Source organism: Lagenorhynchus albirostris, chromosome 12 (assembly GCF_949774975.1).
Source record: "Lagenorhynchus albirostris chromosome 12, mLagAlb1.1, whole genome shotgun sequence".
Taxonomy (NCBI): domain Eukaryota; kingdom Metazoa; phylum Chordata; class Mammalia; order Artiodactyla; family Delphinidae; genus Lagenorhynchus; species Lagenorhynchus albirostris.
In genome coordinates this window covers 71,411,828-71,429,803 of record NC_083106.1, presented here as the reverse complement: position 1 = coordinate 71,429,803, position 17,976 = coordinate 71,411,828, and the positions used below count along the sequence as shown (strand labels likewise).

The 17,976-nt window shown below is 36.7% G+C and overlaps 1 pseudogene; it reads left to right on the top strand.

Moving 5' to 3' along the window:
- The first annotated feature begins 11,410 nt into the window (after positions 1 to 11,410).
- The window catches only part of LOC132530498 (uncharacterized), a 42,277-nt pseudogene continuing 35,711 nt past the window's right edge, over positions 11,411 to 17,976 (top strand).

The following is a 17,976-nucleotide window of genomic DNA, read 5'->3' as shown; positions in this document are numbered from 1 at the left end:
CCCAGGAATAATTAATCCAAAATGATGAAAATTGAGACATATCCAGGGACTTCCCTGGCAGTCCAGTAGTTAAGACTTTGCCTTCCAGTGCAGGGGGTACAGGTTCAGTCCCGGGTCGGGGGAGCTAAGATCCCACATGCCTTGTGCCAAAAAAAAAAGCAATATTGTAACAAATTCAATAAAGACTTTAAAAAATGGTCCACATCAAAAAAATCTTTTAAAAAAATGAGACATATACTACAGAAGTTATTAAAGTTCAAAAACAAGCAAAAAATTTGGGGGGCAGCCAGGCAAAAACAACCCAGGAATATATGAAGAGAGGAAAAAGCAAGGCTGATCTCAGATTTCTGCATAGAATCCAATGCCAAAAACAAGTAAATCATTTCCTAAGATTTTCAAAGAAAGAATTGTGAGCTTAGGAATTTATATTCAATCAAGCTATCCTCGGAGTTTTATAAAAGCTTCAGTCAAACCACTTAAAAATATGAGAAAATTCAGGGAATACTGCCATGATCCCTCTCTGAGAAACTGCTGGATGACAAGTTCCATCCAACCAAAATACAGCTGGGAAAGTATAGCAAGAGAAGTGATGGTGAACATTGAATGTATTTCACTGTAAACCAAAGAAAAAATATTTCAACATGGTACCACTAACAAAAATTTGGAGAGAATTGTGAAGGAAGGTGGTAAGAAAGTTTTTTGATTACCTCACCTTTATTATTGAATACCTGGAAATGAAAGGATCTCAAAGGCAACAAAATCAAGTAATATAAGTTTCAACATACTTACAAGTACAAAGGGAAACACTAAGAAAGCTAATCTTATTGATTGAAATAAATTGATAAAGTAAAAGAGGAGCAGGAGAAGGAACAGAGAACATGTTACTTTCAGTGTTGCATATACTAGGAAACTAATAGGTATAGTCTAAAAACAAGGAGGAATTAGAGGTATTACATAAAAACATAATGAAAAGGTAATTAGAACAAAAATGCAATCGTCTTAATATCAGAAAAACTACACATAGGCAAACAATGAAAAAAGACCACAAAGTGAAGGACTCTTTAAAATCGAAAATGTTGCATGAATACAGCAGAATCAAGATCAAGCACAGCTGTCATATCAATATATCTAAATGGCCCACACCAATTAAAAGACAAAAATTGAATCACACATAAAAACCCAATTCTACATATATATATGGAAACTAAACTAAGGTGATTTATAAAGTGAAAATAAAGAGATAGGCAGCATCATAAAAAGCAAAAACAAATAAAAGGAAAGTGAGGCTTAAAGGTTTCACAGCAGGCAGCATGGAATCCAAAGCAAAAAAGCATTAAACAAGACAAAGAAACCTATTTATGATGACAAAGTGTAAAATTTACACTGAAGATACAACTGCTAAAATATTTCTGTACCACATATCATAGCAGCATTATAACTAGAGCAGAAATTATAGGAGATGAGAGGATAAATACCTAGAAACACATTGAAGTAAGAGATTTGAAGTTACTTTTCTCAGTCCATTGACAAATAGTATAGAGGAAAAATATGTAAAGTCATAGAAGAATATAATAAAAATTAACAACAGATATCTGACTGGTAAATATAAAATTCTGCACCCTGAAAATTGAGACAATACCTTCATTTCATATAGACATAAACATTCACAAAGATTAACAATATTGGACTCCCAAAATAAACTTGTAAATCCAAAAAGTAGAAATCACAATGCCATTAAATTGAAAATTCTATCTAGAGATAGTAAAACTTTCCGTTAAACAATGCTTGAGTAAAATAGGAACTAAAAAACAAAATTTCCAAATTTCTAGAAAACAATGGTTATAATAATGCACCATATCAAGATAAATGAGATAGAGTCAACACAGTGCTAAGAGAAAAATTCATACCTTAAATGACTATTTGAATAATAAAGAATAAAGACAAATGACACAAGCATTCAACCTTAAAAAAGATGATAAAGTGGAAATGTAAACATAAGAAATTAAAGAATCACAAGAGACTAATTTGCATAGAATTTGGTGAATTCTATGAAAATAAATTTTAAAACCTGTATGAAATAGATAACTTTCTAGGAAAGGCCATTTGTAAAAGCCAACCACAAAAGAAATAAAAAATCTAAAGTGATAAAGAACTTCAAACAACAACAAAAGAACTAAGCCCAGTTTATTCACAAGATAATTCTAACAAATCTCAGTGATTTTAAACAGCTCAAATTATAGGTATTGACAGACATATTTAAACTATTTTTGTGAAGCAAGCTTAACATTGATAGCTATACTGACAAAAGAGCATAAAAAACGAATACTGGAGACAAATCTCACTTATAAATATTAGTGCAAAAAATCCTAAATAAAGTATTTGCAAACAAAATCTGGGAGCATGTTACAAGAATAATATAACATAACTTCATGAGATTTATTACGGAAATTATATGAAAAGAATTTAATAACCATTCTTGAAAGAATAACACTCAGTAAAATAGAAAAAGACAGATACCATCTTAACATGGCCCCAAAGCCAACCACATACTTAATAGGGAAACACTGGAGGCATTTTCACAAAAGGCAGGAACAAGAAATGATGCCTGTCACCATTTCTGTTATTTAACATTTCACTAATGTTATTACTAGCCAACATAACTGCAAAGAATAAAGAGTCAGAGGTATAAAATATCAGAAAGGAGGAAGTGAATTTTGTTTTTTTTTTTTGCAGATGATATGACTGTATATTTGGAACATCCAAGCCAATTAACTGCAAACGGTAAGATAATTCAGTAAGGGAGCAAGGTGAAAAAAATAAACACAGTAGTAATCAATAACTTATATAGTTAAATATAACAGATAGAAGTTATAATAGAAGAAATGACTTTATATATCATATCACCAAGGAATAAAATTAACAAGAAATGTACAAGAACATTATGAAGAAAAGTTTAAAATGCTACTGAATAATACAAAAGAAGGTATGAATAAATGGAAATGGTCCTAGACAGGATGACTCAATATTACAAGGAGGTTGATACTCCCTGAGTTAATCAAATATTTAATAATATCCCAATAAGAATACCAGTTGATATCTTAAATAAGCTAGTAGATTCTAAAGTCTGTATTAAAAGAAAAAGAATATGCAAAAAACTCTGAAAATGAAGTAGGAACTAGTATCACTAGATTTTTATAAAATTATAAAGTCTCAATAATTAAAAACAGTGCTCTGGCATATGAACAGATAAAACAATTAGTTGAGATATAGACCCAAATTCATTAGGTGATTTAGGATGTTACAAAGGTGATATTTAAATAAGTGAGAAAGGGAAATGGTGCTGGGGAAAATGGGTAGCCATATGGAAAACATATCCACATCTTGAACCAGGATCATTTCTAGATGGATTAAAATGTTAAAAGTAAAAAAAATTAAACATAAAAATACCTGGTGAAATGCCATGGGGTAAGTACTTTTATATAATTTATAATTTTCTAAGTTTAACACAAAATCCGAAGTCATAAAAGAAAAGACTGATAATTTAAAATATACAAAACACAAATTTCCACATAGCAAAGCCAAAATACAAAGGAAAAAATGGTAAAAAAAAAAAAAAAATTTCACACATATCCCAAATGGCTAAGATTGCTAAATTAAAAGGACCTCCTGGACTTCCCTGGTGGCACAGTGGTTAAGAATCCGCCCTGGTCTGTGAAGATCCTACAAGCCATGGAGCAACTAAGCCCGTGCAGCACAGCTACTGAGCCTGCACTCTAGAGCCCGTGAGCCACAACTACTGAGCCCATGCACCACAACTACCAAAGCAGAATACACATTCAAGTGCAGAGAAACATTCTCCAGGATAGATCACAAGCTAGGCCACAAAACAAGTCTTGGTAAACTTAAGATTGAAATCATGGCAAACATCTTTTCCAGCAACAATATGAGACTAGAAATCAACTTAAAAAAATTGCATAAAACACAAACATGTGGAGGCTAACAATATGCTACTAAACAACCAATGTGTCACTGAAAAAATCAAGGAGGAAGCCAAAAAATACGTGGAGATAAATGAAACTGGAAATACAACATTCCAAAATCAATGGCATACAGCAAAAATGGTTCTAAGAGGGAAGTTTATAGTGATACAAGCCTACCTCAGGAAACAAGAAAAATCTTAGGTAAAAAATCTCACCTACACATAAAGAAACTAGAAAAAGAAGAACAAACAAAAGCCAAAGTTAGTAGAAGAATAGAAATAATAAATATCAGAGCAGAAATAAATAAAATAGAGACAATAAAAAACAATAGAAAAGGTCAATGAAGGTAAGAACTGGTTCTTTGAAATATAAACAAAATTGAAACATGTTTAGCCAGACTTATCAAGAAAAAAGAGAGAGGCCCCAAAATAAATGAAGTCAGAAATGAGAGAGGAGAAGTTTCAACTGACACATAGAAATACAAAGAATCATAAGTGATTATTACAAACAATTATATGCCAATAAAATAGACAACCTAAAAAATGTGGATAAATTCCTAGAAACATACAGTCTCACAAGTTTGAATTGTGGAAAAATAGAAAATATGAATAGACTGATTACCAGTAATGAAACTGAATAATCAGCTAAAAAAAAAAAAAAAAAGCTCCCTACAAACAAAAGTGCAGGAACACAGAGCTTCAGACATAAAGTCTACCAAACGTTTAAAGAAGAGTTAACACCTATCCTTCTCAAACTATTCCAAAAAATTGAAGGGGAAAGAATGCTTCCGAACTCAATCTATAATGCCAGCATCACCCTGCTACCAAAACAAGGACAAAGACACCACAAAAAAAGAATATTACAGGCCAATATCACTGACGAACTTAGATGCAAAAATTCCTCAACAAAATATTAACAAACTGAATATGCTTGGGATTTATCTCAGGGATGCAAGGATGGTTCAATATCAGCAAATCAATCAATGTGATACACCACATCAACAAATTAAAGAATAAAAATAATATCATCTCAATAGATTCAGAAAATGCTTTTGACAAAATTTAGGATCCATTTTTAATAAACATTCTCAACAAAGTGGGTATAGAGGGAATAATACTTCAACATAATAAAAGCCATTTATTACAAACCTACAGTCAACATCCTACTCAATGGTGAAAAGCTGAAAGTATTTCCTCTAAGATCAAGAACAAGACAAAGATGCCCACTCTTGTCACTTCTATTCAGCATAGTATTGGAAGTCCTAGCCACAGCAATCAGACAAGATAAAGAAATAAAAGGAGGGCTTCCCTGGTGGCGCTGTGGTTGAGAGTCTGCCTGCTAAGGCAGGGGATACGGGTTCGAGCCCTGGTCTGGGAGGATCCCACATGCCGCGGAGCGACTGGGCCCGTGAGCCACAACTACTGAGCCTGCGCATCTGGAGCCTGTGCTCCACAACAAGAGAGGCCGCGACAGTGAGGGGCCCGCGCACCGCGATGAAGAGTGGCCCCCGCTTGCCACAACTAGAGAAAGCCCTTGCACAGAAATGAAGACCAGACACAGCAAAAAGTAAAAAAAAAAAAAAAGAAAGAAAAGGAATCCAAATTGGAAAGGAAGAAGCAAAACTATCATTGTCTGCAGATGAAATGATACTATAAATAGAAAATCCTAAAGACACCACCAAAAAACTATTATAAGCAATAAATGAATTCAGTAAAGTTGCAGGATACAAAATTAATATGCAGAAATCTGTTGCATTTCTATGCACTGATAAACCATTAGAAAGATAATTTAAGAAAAGAATCAATTGCATCAAAAAGAATAAGATATTGAGGAACCAATCTAAACAAGGAGGTAAAAGAGCTGTCCTCATAAAACTATGAAACACTGAAGAAAGAAATTGGAGATGACACAAACAAATGAAAAGATATACTATTCTCATGGATTGGAAGAATTAATATTGTTCAAATGACCATGCTGCTCAAGGCAATCTATAGATTTAATGCAAGCCCTATCAAAGTACTAATGGCATTTTCCACAGAACTAGAACAAATAATTCCAAAAGTTGTGTGAAAACAGAAAAGACACCAAATAACCAAAACAATCTTGAGGAAAAAGAACAAAGCTGGAGGTATCATTTTTCCTGATTTCAAACTATACTACAAAGTTACAGTAATCAAAACAGTATGGTACTGGCACCCAAACAGACACGTATATCAAAGGAACAGAATAGAGAGCCCAGAGATAAACCCACACTTTATGGTCAATTAATCTATGACAGAGCAGGCAAGAATATACAATGAGGAAAAGACAGCCTCTTCAATAAATGGTGTTTGGAAAACTGGAGAGCCAAAGAATCAAAGTGAACTCTTTTTCCATACCATGTACAAAAAATAAACTCAAAATGGATAAAGACTTATGTTTAAGACCTGAAACCACAAAATTCCTAGAAGAAAACAGAGGCAGTATGCTCTTTGACATTGATCTTACCAATATTTTTTTGGCTCTGTCTCCATAAGCAAGGGAAACAAAAGCAAAAATAAACAAATGGGACTACATCAAACTAAAATGCTTTTGCACTGAAAAGGAAACCATCAACAAAACAAAAAGACACCCTACTGAATGGGAGAAGATATTTGCAAATGATATATATGATAAAGGGTTAATATGCAAACTATACAAAGAACTCATGCAACACAACATCAGAAAAACAAACAACCTGACCAAAAAATGGGCAGAATACCTGAATAGACATTTTTCCAAAGAAGACATACATACGACATACATATGAAAAGATGTTCAACATCACAAGTAATTAGGGAAATGCAAATCAAAACCACAAGGAAGTATCACCTCACACCTGCAGAATGGCTATCATCAAAAAGAACACAAATAACAAATGTTGGTGAGGATGTGGAGAAAAGGGAGCCCTCACGCACTGTTGGTGGGAATGTGAATTGGTGCAGCCACTGTGGAAAGAGTAAGGAGCCTCCTCATGAAAACAGAACTACTACAGGAACTAGCAGTTCTACTTCTGGGTACTTAACCAAAGAAAACAAAACTACTAATTTTAAAAGATATACACACCCCATGTTCACTGCAGCATTATTTACAATAGCCAAGATATGGAAGCAATCTATGTGTCCATTGATAGATAATATATAAAGAAGATGTGACACATATCACATATGTACATATATGAATATTACTTAGCCATAAAAGATAATGAAATCTTGCCATTTGTGACAATATGGATGGGCCTAGAGGGTATTATTCTAAGTGAAATAAGTCAGACATAGAAAGACAGATACCATGTAATTTCACTTGTATGTGGAATCTACAAAACAAACCAAATAAACGTAACAAAACAGAAACAGACTCATAGATATAGAGAAGAAATTGGTGTTTGCCAGTGGGGTGGTTGAGGGGATGGGGGAATGAGTGAAATAGGTTAGGGAGATTAAAAGGTACAACTTTACAGTAATAAATAAGTCACAGGTATATAATGTACGGCATAGGGAATATAGTCAATAATATTGTAATAACTTTGTAGGGTGACAGATGAGAACCAGATTTGTCACGGTGATCATTGTATAATGTACAAAATATCAAATCACTATGTTGAACACCTAAATCTAATATAATGTTGTAAGTCAATTATATTTCAATTTTTTATAGGTAAGAAAAGAAATTCAAGTTAGAGAAAAAGGAAAGAGAATGGGGTTTATTTCACTCTATTTCTCAAGAGGAACATATGTTACATTTGCTAATATTTGGAGAAGAGTTTAAAAGCATAAAAATTGATAAATAGTAAGTAATCATATAAAAAGAGAAAAAAAGAAACTAATCAGATCTGACAGCATAATCCCAGAAGAAAATTCTTCTCTTTTTTATTGGAAGGGTTATGAAAAAAAGCACCTGCTGTTGACTCCCAAATTACTCTATAGATTCAAATCTCTTTTTTCAGTCCTTGAATGATCCAAATTTCTCAGATTTGCAGGTTTTCTGACCTTCCCGTAATTTTTATATTGCCAACCCACACAATTTCCTATATATGTCTCACTCTCGATTAAATCTGTAATGGGTTTTGACCAAACTGAGCCCTCCTATTTCAAGAATATTTTAGTGACACGTTTAGGGAACCTAGTGCAAACGGTATCTACACAATCACCTCATTTTAAAGTTTATCTTCCCACAAGGCTACTTCAACTTCTCACCATATAAATTGAAATTACACAGTATTTATTGGACTGTTTATCTCTATACCCTGGGCCATTATTTCATATAAAAGGTTTTTGGTAAAACAAGAAGCATGTTCTCTTGAACCTTGCCCTTTAATTAGTGTAAGCTCATTAGGGCCTGATGGTCTGACTTCATAGCAGGTAATAGAACGGATCTAGGCAACAGTGCTAAAATTAAACATTCCTTCCAAATGTTTCAGGCAACCCTAAGCCATGAAATGCCTGCCAACCCGCCCCCCACCCCAGAAGATCAACAGAGCAACCGCTGGGCACATAAAGTAGAACCGCCCACTGCAAAGTCCAGTTAATGAAAATCCACAATGGGTAATAGGTCTGCAATATAAACACATTCTTACAGAAGAATGGATTCCCTTTATCTGTGCTTCTGATTCCAGAGGATGGTCCAGTGAGCAATTAGACCAGCAAAAAACTAATACCCATCAGCACTAAACTGATTAGCTAGCTTCACATATATAAGATTAGATTATTATGGAGTTCTTGCCTTTAGAAATCACTAGAGTACTGATCTTAAACACAAGCATTCTAGGGTCATCTTGAGTTACAGGGATTTTTTTTTCTTTTTTTTTTTTTTAAGAAATTCAATTCAAATCAGCAAACTTTCAGATCGCCTTTTGTAGAAAAAAGTAATTTGTCTTTTACTGACCAGCACACTTATCCATGTCCTTTGGCTTGCTTCATTAAATTCAATGCACATGTTTCATACATTTTTTAAGAGGAGAGACACACTCAAGTGTTACAGGCTGTATCTACTTTGCAATTCTATATGAGGCTAGAATCCCTCTTTCAACAGCAAGTTATTTATCTTCCTAACAATCTATCAAAATAAATATCTCCTAAGGTAGAGTATTATTAAATATTTTTCACAGCTGAAAGTCTCCAACCCCCTCAGGCAGAATTAATAGTTCTTTGCTCAGATATATATCAGGATGCTTCTCACCTTTTCAGTGGGGGCTGTTGTTGATGGGTCTTTTATTACTGCCAGATTGGGAACCCCCTGAAGGCAGAGAACATGTCTTATTCATCTCTGAATAAGTCCCAATGACTTTCACGGTGCCTCCCACATTATAGGTCAATAAATAATGACAACTTGTAGCTGGAGGTTTGCAGTTCTCTCTCTCTTCTGCCTAATCCCCATGGCACTGTTGGGATAGGGGTGGCCAGGCAGAGAGGGGCAGAGGGTTGAAGCACTTTAGACTATTTCTCCTGAGTTCCTATCAATCCCAAAGCCCTAGTTCTCCTTTCCCTTTCACTTCTATTGCTATTTTGACTCCTAGATTCACAATATAACTCTTTTGAATGTGGCAGTGCTGTGCAGAATGGAAATTTAGACCCATGACAGTTCAATGCCGGAACAGGCAGCCTGGAGCACTAAAACTACCCAGTGGCACCTGAGGTCCCTGTTGGTGACACACTCTCATGCACAGCCCTCTTTTCTTTCTTTCTTGCACAACTTCTCCTCTGTCCCTTCTTCTGGTTCTACTCTGTGACTGTCTTTTCTTCCCACACCCCACTATTTCCATTCCCCTGCCTGTGCTCAGAGTAGCCCATGGGCTAAAAGTATTGCTGAGTGGGGCTGGAAATTAGCCAGCAGAATGCTGCCACTCTTCTGTCACTTGGCCAGAACAAAAATCATTAATCGATTTTTAAGACTCTTGTCTGCAGCCCCCAAATCCTAAAACAGGGCTAGGGACAGCCACGGCAACAAATACTCTATAGCTTCTAACAACCACAGTATTCCATTTGTGCTTCAGTAAAACCAACCGGTAGGCAACGTTATCTATGGTCTCCCAGTTTAAGGGAATGGCTTGCATGCAACCATACTTTTATTTAAACCATGAAATCTTAACCTTGGATTTCCAAAAGCCTTAGCCAGTCACAGATACTTCAGAAGGTCTCCCAAGATTTTCTTGTTACATTTGAAAGGGCCTAGGTGATGTAAGTTCAAATAGTTAAATATTGTGTTCCCCTCCAAAGAGTTTGGGAATCTGTGGATTACATTTACATAGTACATGATATTGGTGACAATCGCTGATATCAGAACAAGCCCAGAGAAAATAACAGACTAAAGCAATACCTTTCTGCACAGATATGAATATAGTTGACCTTTGAACAATTCGGGGGGGTGGGGGGGATAGGGGTGCCAATGCTCCACAAAGTCAAAAATCTGCCTATAACTTATAGTCAGCCCTTCTATCCCTGGTTCCTCTGTATCCTCAGTTTGGAATCTGCAGATCCGACCAGCCACAGATGGTGTAGTACCACAGTATTGACTGCTGAAAAGAATCTGCCTATAAGTGGACCCACGCAGCCTAAACCCATGTTGCTCAAGGGTCAGCTGTACATGCCATACAAGCAGTGACTAACTTTCCAGAATAATCAGTTTAGGGTGAGGTGTTTGACTAATGTAGGAACTGTGACATTGACACATCCATGATGGGAGTAACAACCAGCCATCTGTGCTCAAAAGAGCTGTTGCCTTGCAAGAGGAGCATCTGGTCAACCTGAGAACTAGGGCAGCAGCAGGGCGAAGCGTGAAGATCAGAATGGAATATATACACGCTTAGCTCTCTGAGTTGAATCACCCTCTGCGATCAAGGTCTCCTCCTCTCTCTATCAAATATCATGGTGGTTTCAAACCCAGAATCCTCCCAAGCATTAGGCTTCTGTTTTTTAACTAGGTACAGCCCAATGTGAAATTGGGGGATGGTGTGTTTTCCCCCAAACCAGTCAAAATAAATCCAAGAATGGGTTTGTTTTCAGCTGTTGCTCTCTACTGCAAGACGAGATGGGCATTGCCCCTCTTTTACCTCCCTGCCCCACCCCCTTCATTAAAACCAAATGGATCCACAAGACAAGGTATTTCTCAAGGTGCAGCCCACTGACCACCTGCCTCAAAATCAACCAAGGAAACATTAAAATGCAGATTCAGGGGCCCCACCCAGGAAATATTAAGGGCCCATGAATCTGCATTTTAATAATTCACCAGACAATTCATAAAGGAATTGAAGTGTAAGGATCCTTTCCATTCTCGGGTAATGGATTCATGGGAAAGGGCTTTTCCCGTCTAGTTCTTAAAGGCGTCTAAAATATATCAGCAAAACTAGTCACATCTGTGCAGTGGCACCAGGGTGAAGCAAAGTTCAGATCACTGGAAACTTTCCGAAGGTTGACATGAGGCCTCACCCTCAGCTTGGCGGGCCCAGAATAATCCTGTTCCCCGAGTACACCAGGCGCACGGAGGCCGGATGGTTGGACGTCTGTCGCGTGGCGATTCGAGGCCTATTTACAGACGGGGCATACGTCTTCGACCCTCAGAGGGCCTCTGGCAGCCAGGTCTCGGCCTTCATGGGACAGGCAGAAGCCGATGTAGCTCCTTCCCAGTGCCGGGCCGCCTGCCTTGCTATTTACCGACGGATATTCCTGGCTCCGGGAGGGTAACTCCCAAAGTGAGTCACGGAGGGATTTTTGCCTGCATCTCTGGCCAGAGCTGCTCAAAGCCAAGCACCTCTCCTTCCTCCTGCCCTCATCAATCAATAGCAGACACAACATAACATGAACCAGGAAAGCTTCAAGTTCAAACACGGCCACTGAGGGAAAGCCCACTGTCCACTGATTCCCTGCTTCCTTTTTAAGAAAGAAGACCTCAGAGATAAATAGAGAAAATCATTCCCTTGCTATTTTCAAATATCTAACCTTTAACTGTGTTTAACTTCAATAATTGCCTGAGTTGAGACTACTTTGAAAACCAGGTTCAAGTTAAATACTAAGTTCCCTATTTGATTTTATTCACTCTAGATTTCCTTTTCCAACACCTCAAAAAAGCAATCATTTTGATTCACGCACCCTTATTTCACACCACACATTTTAACACCCAAACAAAAAAGCCCCCGTGCTAATGCTTCTATAGAATGAAAAGAGTTGAATTTTGTGCATTTCCAAAGTACTTGTAAGTCTCTTGGTACTCCTACCATGCTTCTAGCAAATACACTTTACCAGGCATATTCAGAACAGGATTTTCTACAGAATTCTTACCTTGTCCAGAACTGCACCTACAGGAAAGATCTACAGTCAATGAAAGAATTAAAACGTTAGAGAAGAAAATGTCTAGAATTTAGTGGACAACTCTCATTTTTGCAATGAAAGAAAATGGATCCTGTAGGGTGAACTCAAAGTTTCCTTCCAGCACTGAAATTGTGATTTGCCTTGTATGGTGGAAGCTGTTGACACCCTTCACCACCAGGGTACCCACACAGGCCCACAGCATCCTACAGCGAGCCCCTGTCTCTACCTGCCTGACTGTTTTCTCTGGCCACAGGAGCCAACTGAGCTTATGCATAGGTAAGAGGCAGGTGCTGGGGAGTTAATGCCTCCAGACAAACTCTCAGCCAATGACACAGGTAGTTAGGTTAACCAGCTCCTTGCCCTCAGATGACACAACCCTGAGGTGTGCTTTACACCATCTCCCAGAAACAGGCAACCTGCTAACATCTCTTGTGTTGGCTTCCCTGACCCACTTCCCCACTCCCTGCCACACTTACCCTCCCTTATACTCAAATTCTTGTCTCAGGATGTAATTTCTGCAGAGTCCACCCTAACACCCAAGGTCCCACAGTTATGGCAGAAAGGGAAAATCAAGCCAGTTTGGTTTTGTATTTTTTAAAGAGAAATGTATTGTGGAACACAGATGAAGATGTCAATAGCTCTGTCTCAAACAGTGTGAGAGGTGTTCATTCGGTTCTTAACAAGTGCCAAGTTTTCAGAATCTTTATCTCAATTAATACTCGGGTGTTATTCAAATGCTGGAGAGGGTGTGGAGAAAAGGGAACCCTCCTACACTGTTGGTGGGAATGTAAATTGGTGCAGCCACTATGGAGAACAGTATGGAGGTTCCTCAGAAAACTAAAAACAGAGCTACTATGTGACCCAGCAATCCCACTTCTGGGCATATATCTAGACAAAACTATAATTCAAAAAGATACATGCACCTCTATGTTCATGGCAGCACTAATTCACAGTAGCCAAGACATGGAAACAACTGAACTGTCCATCAACAGATGAATGGATAAAGAAGATGTGGTTCATACATACAATGGAATACTACTCAGCCTTAAAAAAGAACAAAATAATGCCCTTTGCAACAACATGGATGGACCTAGACATTATCATACTAAGTGAATTAAGTCAGAAAGAGAAAGAAAGACCATATGATATCACTTATATGTGGAATCTAAAATATGACACAAAAGAACCTATCTACAAAACAGAAACAGACTCCTAGACATAGAGAACAGACTTGTGGTTGCCAAGGGGGAGGATGGTGGGGGGGGCGTGAGGGATGGACTGGGAGTGGGGTTGGTAGATGCAAACTACTACGTATAGAATGGATAAACGACAAGGTCCTACTGTACAGCACAGAGAACTATGTTCAAAATCCTGAGATAAGCCATAATGGAAAAGAATATAAAAAAGAATGTGTATATATGTATAACTAAATCACTTTGCTGTACAGCAGAAATTAACACAACATTATAAATCAACTATACTTCAATAAAATAAATACTAGGGTGTTATTAAGAATTGAAGAACACATATCAATCAGGCTCACAACTAATTTAGTGACCAATTTTGAGGTAAAACTAAACAAGCAACCAAATTTTCTCAAAGCCAAAAGTAGCATTTGGGATACTTGCTGTAAGAGGGCAAAGTGTTAACAATTCTGTAGGTGTCCTCAGAACTAATGTTTAGTCTGAGTAAGCCCAGTGTCTCTATTTGGTTCAATATGTTTCAGTTTTGCTTTAACCAAGACACTTCTGCAATATTTCACTTAATTTGTGTTGGAGTAACCCTACAAATACCTGCCGGAAAACTCGAGTTTTTATCTTTTGTTTTTATTAACCTGGCATTGGGTAACAGTTTTGTCTCTGTAACAATATACAATTTTTATCAAATAAGTTTTGTGGGCAACTTGCAGGTTTTCAGAACAAAGGCTTATCCCTCTTCCATTGTTATATTGATGGATACGAAAAGAGGATTTCTAATTTGAGCCTCCACTCCACTGAGTCTGAGATCACCCAAGAGATTACTTTAGGATGAAAAATGTAGTAATATGGTGTACTGGTACAACCTTCTTCCCAAGGAAAGATATTAAATATCTTTAAAATAGTCATTGCTGCAGCAACACTGACAGAAGAAAAACATATATATTCATGTTTTCCAGAACAAACCAAGACACTGAGGTTGCAAGTGAGCAAGTGAATTGCTGAGACCACTCTGAGTCAAAAGTGTAAATGAAAACAGGTTGCAGGACCCTAATTCCAGATCATTTGTCTAGATAAAAAATTTGATTATTTAACTTCACTGCCAGACAGAGGTGGATTTATCCCCAATTCAGTGAAGCTTAAACTTCAGGACCCTAGATATGCATGCATCACTTCCAGAGCCCTGGGTGACACCCTCATATGATCTCACATGGTGATATAATTTTGTAAAATCTGCAAAAGTACCATTATTCTAACTGTAATTCATTAAGATCAATCTCCTAAGGAGGACCTCCCCAAATTTTTTAAGCTTCAGATTCTACAAATTTGGAATCCTTTCTTCTGCTGGGTCTACATGAACATTACATGTATTTTTCAGCAGAACACTCACCCTACAACTCACAAACCCACAAAGAAGTTTTCTTTTCCCAAAGAGACTTTTTATTACAGCGTTAGCTCAGGCCTCATGGCACCTCCCCCAAATAATGCCTTCACTAATCCATGGACCTAGAGGAAATATTTTACAATTACTCTGAAGCTTTGTGAGAAACTTAGGAAGCTTTAGTGCATCAGTGAGCAGTTAACATCTGTGGGTTCCTACTGAGATCTGAGGTTTAAATCAATTAGTGTTAACCTGGACTCTCTGCAATGGGCTTTCATAGAGAACAAGCATATGCTAATGTTTTAAATTAAAAATGTACTCTCCTGTAGAGAATGTCCACCAGCATTCTCCTTCTTTGGCCCATGTAATTCTTATTGCATTTTGCACTCCAAGAGTGGTTATGGGATTCATGGAAACAATAAATCCCAAAAGAAAATATTTCTTTGTAAGAAACCATAACTCTTTGAATCCCATTATTTTGTGGACTTTTAATCATGTAGCTCTTTTTATCTTTGTTTTTTTATAAGCCCCTGCAGCTCTTTCTTCATTCTCCACTCCCAAATCCCAGCCAAGATACTGGATAAAAAGAGATGAGTCCTAATTTAATAGCAGGACACCCTGGTGTTACCATGCTTCCAGGCTAAGGGGTAGACCTGGAGAGGAGCTGGCAACTCAGCCTTCTTTCCAACTCTTAGTATTGTAACTAGTATTGTCAAGTTGCCTGCACAGGTTTCATTGTCAATAATAAGAGCTAACGTTTATTGAGCTCAGATTATAAACCAGGCACTACCCTAAGCACTTGGCATGTATTATCTCATTTGAGCAGCCCAGTAACTCTAGAGGGTAGGTACTCTTCAATGTCCCCATTGTACAGATAAGGAAACTGGAGGTCAGCACATTTAAGTGACTTGTCCATAATTAGTTTTTACAGATATCTGCTAGCTTGAGTTGGCATCTGTTATTTGCAACCAAAGAGTTCTAACCAAAACAACTAAATCTTTCTCACACCAAACCCAAGTTCTTAACTATGAAAATTTTCATTTTTCTTCTTGTTAATGGAGGCACAATACAAAAACATGTAAATTGTGACACGAATAACATAAAGGTTGTGTGTGTGTGTGTGTGTGTGTGTGTGTGTGTGTCTGTAGGGGGGAGTAAAAGTGTAGAGTTTTTGTATGTGATTGAGGTTACGTCTTTATCCGCTTAAAACAGACTGTTAAAATTATAAGATGTTTTATGGACTCCTCATGGCAACCACGCAAGAAAATCCCTACAGAATATACATAAAAGATAAATAAAAAGTAATAAAAGAGTATCAGTACAAAACATCAATGAAATACAAAAGAAGATAGCAAGAGAAGAAAAGAGGAACAAAGGAACTACCAGACAGACAGAAAATGGCAATAGAAGTCCTTCCCTATCAATATTTACAATACTTTAAACTAAATGGATTAAACTCCCTAATCAAAAGACATAGAGTGGCTGAATGATAAAATACAACACTCAACTATTGCCTTCTACAATAGACTCACTTTAGAATTAAGGACACACACTAAAAATAAAGGAATGGAAAAAGACATTCCATGCAAATACTAAACAAAAGAGACCAGGAGTGGTTATACTTATAGCAGACAAAATATATCAGACAAAAGAGAGCAGGAGTGGTTATACTTATATCAGACAAAATAGACTGTTAAAAACAGTCACAAGAGACAAAGAAGGACATAATATAATGATAAAAATATTAATTTATCAGGAGGATATAGCAATCATACATACACCCAACATCAGAGCACCTAAATATATAAAGCAAACAGTGACAGAACTGAAGGGGAAATAGACAGTGATACAATGATCGTAGGAAACTCTAATACCCCACTATCAACAATGGATAGAACATTCAGACAGAAAATCAATAGGAAATGGCAGTCTTGAACAATACTATAGATCAAATGAAGCTAAAAGACACAGAACATTCCACCCAACAGCAGCAGAATACACAGTTTTCTCAAGCACACACAGAACATTATTCAGGATAGATCACATGTCAGGACACCAACAAATTTAAGAACACTGAAATCATACCAACTATCTTTTCTGACCACAGTGGTATTAAATTAGAAATCAATAACAGGAGGATGACTGGAAAATTCACAAATGTGTGGAAATTAAACAACACACTCCTGACAAAACAATGGATCAAAGGAGAAGTCAAAATAGAAGTCAGAAAGTGTCTTGAGACAAATGAAAACAAACACACAACATTCCAAGATATATGGGATGCAGCAAAAGCAGTCCTAAGAGAAGGTTTATAGCAACAAACATCTACATTAAAAAAGAAGAAATATTTCAAATAAACAACTTAATTTTACACCTTAAGAAACTAGAAAAAGAAGAATAAACTAAGCCCAAAGTTAGCAGAAGGAAGGAAATAAGAAAGATTAGAGGAGGAATAAACACAATACAGACTAGAAAAACAATAGAAAAAAATCAATAAAACTAAGAGCTAGATTAAAAAAACAAAGTTGACAACCCCTTAACTAGACTAAGAAGAAAAGAAGACACAAATAAATAAAATCAGAAGTGAATAAGGAGACAATAACTGATGCCAGAGATATACAAAGGATCCTAAAAAAACTAGTATGAACAAACTGGATAACCTATAAAAAATGGATAAATTCCAAGAAACCTACAACCTACCAAGACTGAATTATGAAGAAATAGAAAATATGAATAGATTAATTACCAGTAAGGAGATTTAATCAATAACCAAACCCTCCCAAAAAAGAAAAGCCCAAGACCAAATGATTTCATGGGTGAATTCTACCAAAAATTTAAAGAAGAATTCACACCAATCCTTCTCAAACTCTTCCAGAAAATTGAAGAGGAGAGAACACTTCCAAACTCATTTTATGAGGCCAGCATTATCCAGACACCAAAGCCAGACAAGGACACCAGAAGAAAAGAAAATTACAGGTCAATATCCCTAATAAACATACATGCAAAATTCTCAACAAAATACTAGTAAACCAAGTTCAGCAGCATATTAAAAGGATTTTACACCATGACCAAGTGGGACTTTTGCCTGGGATGCAAGG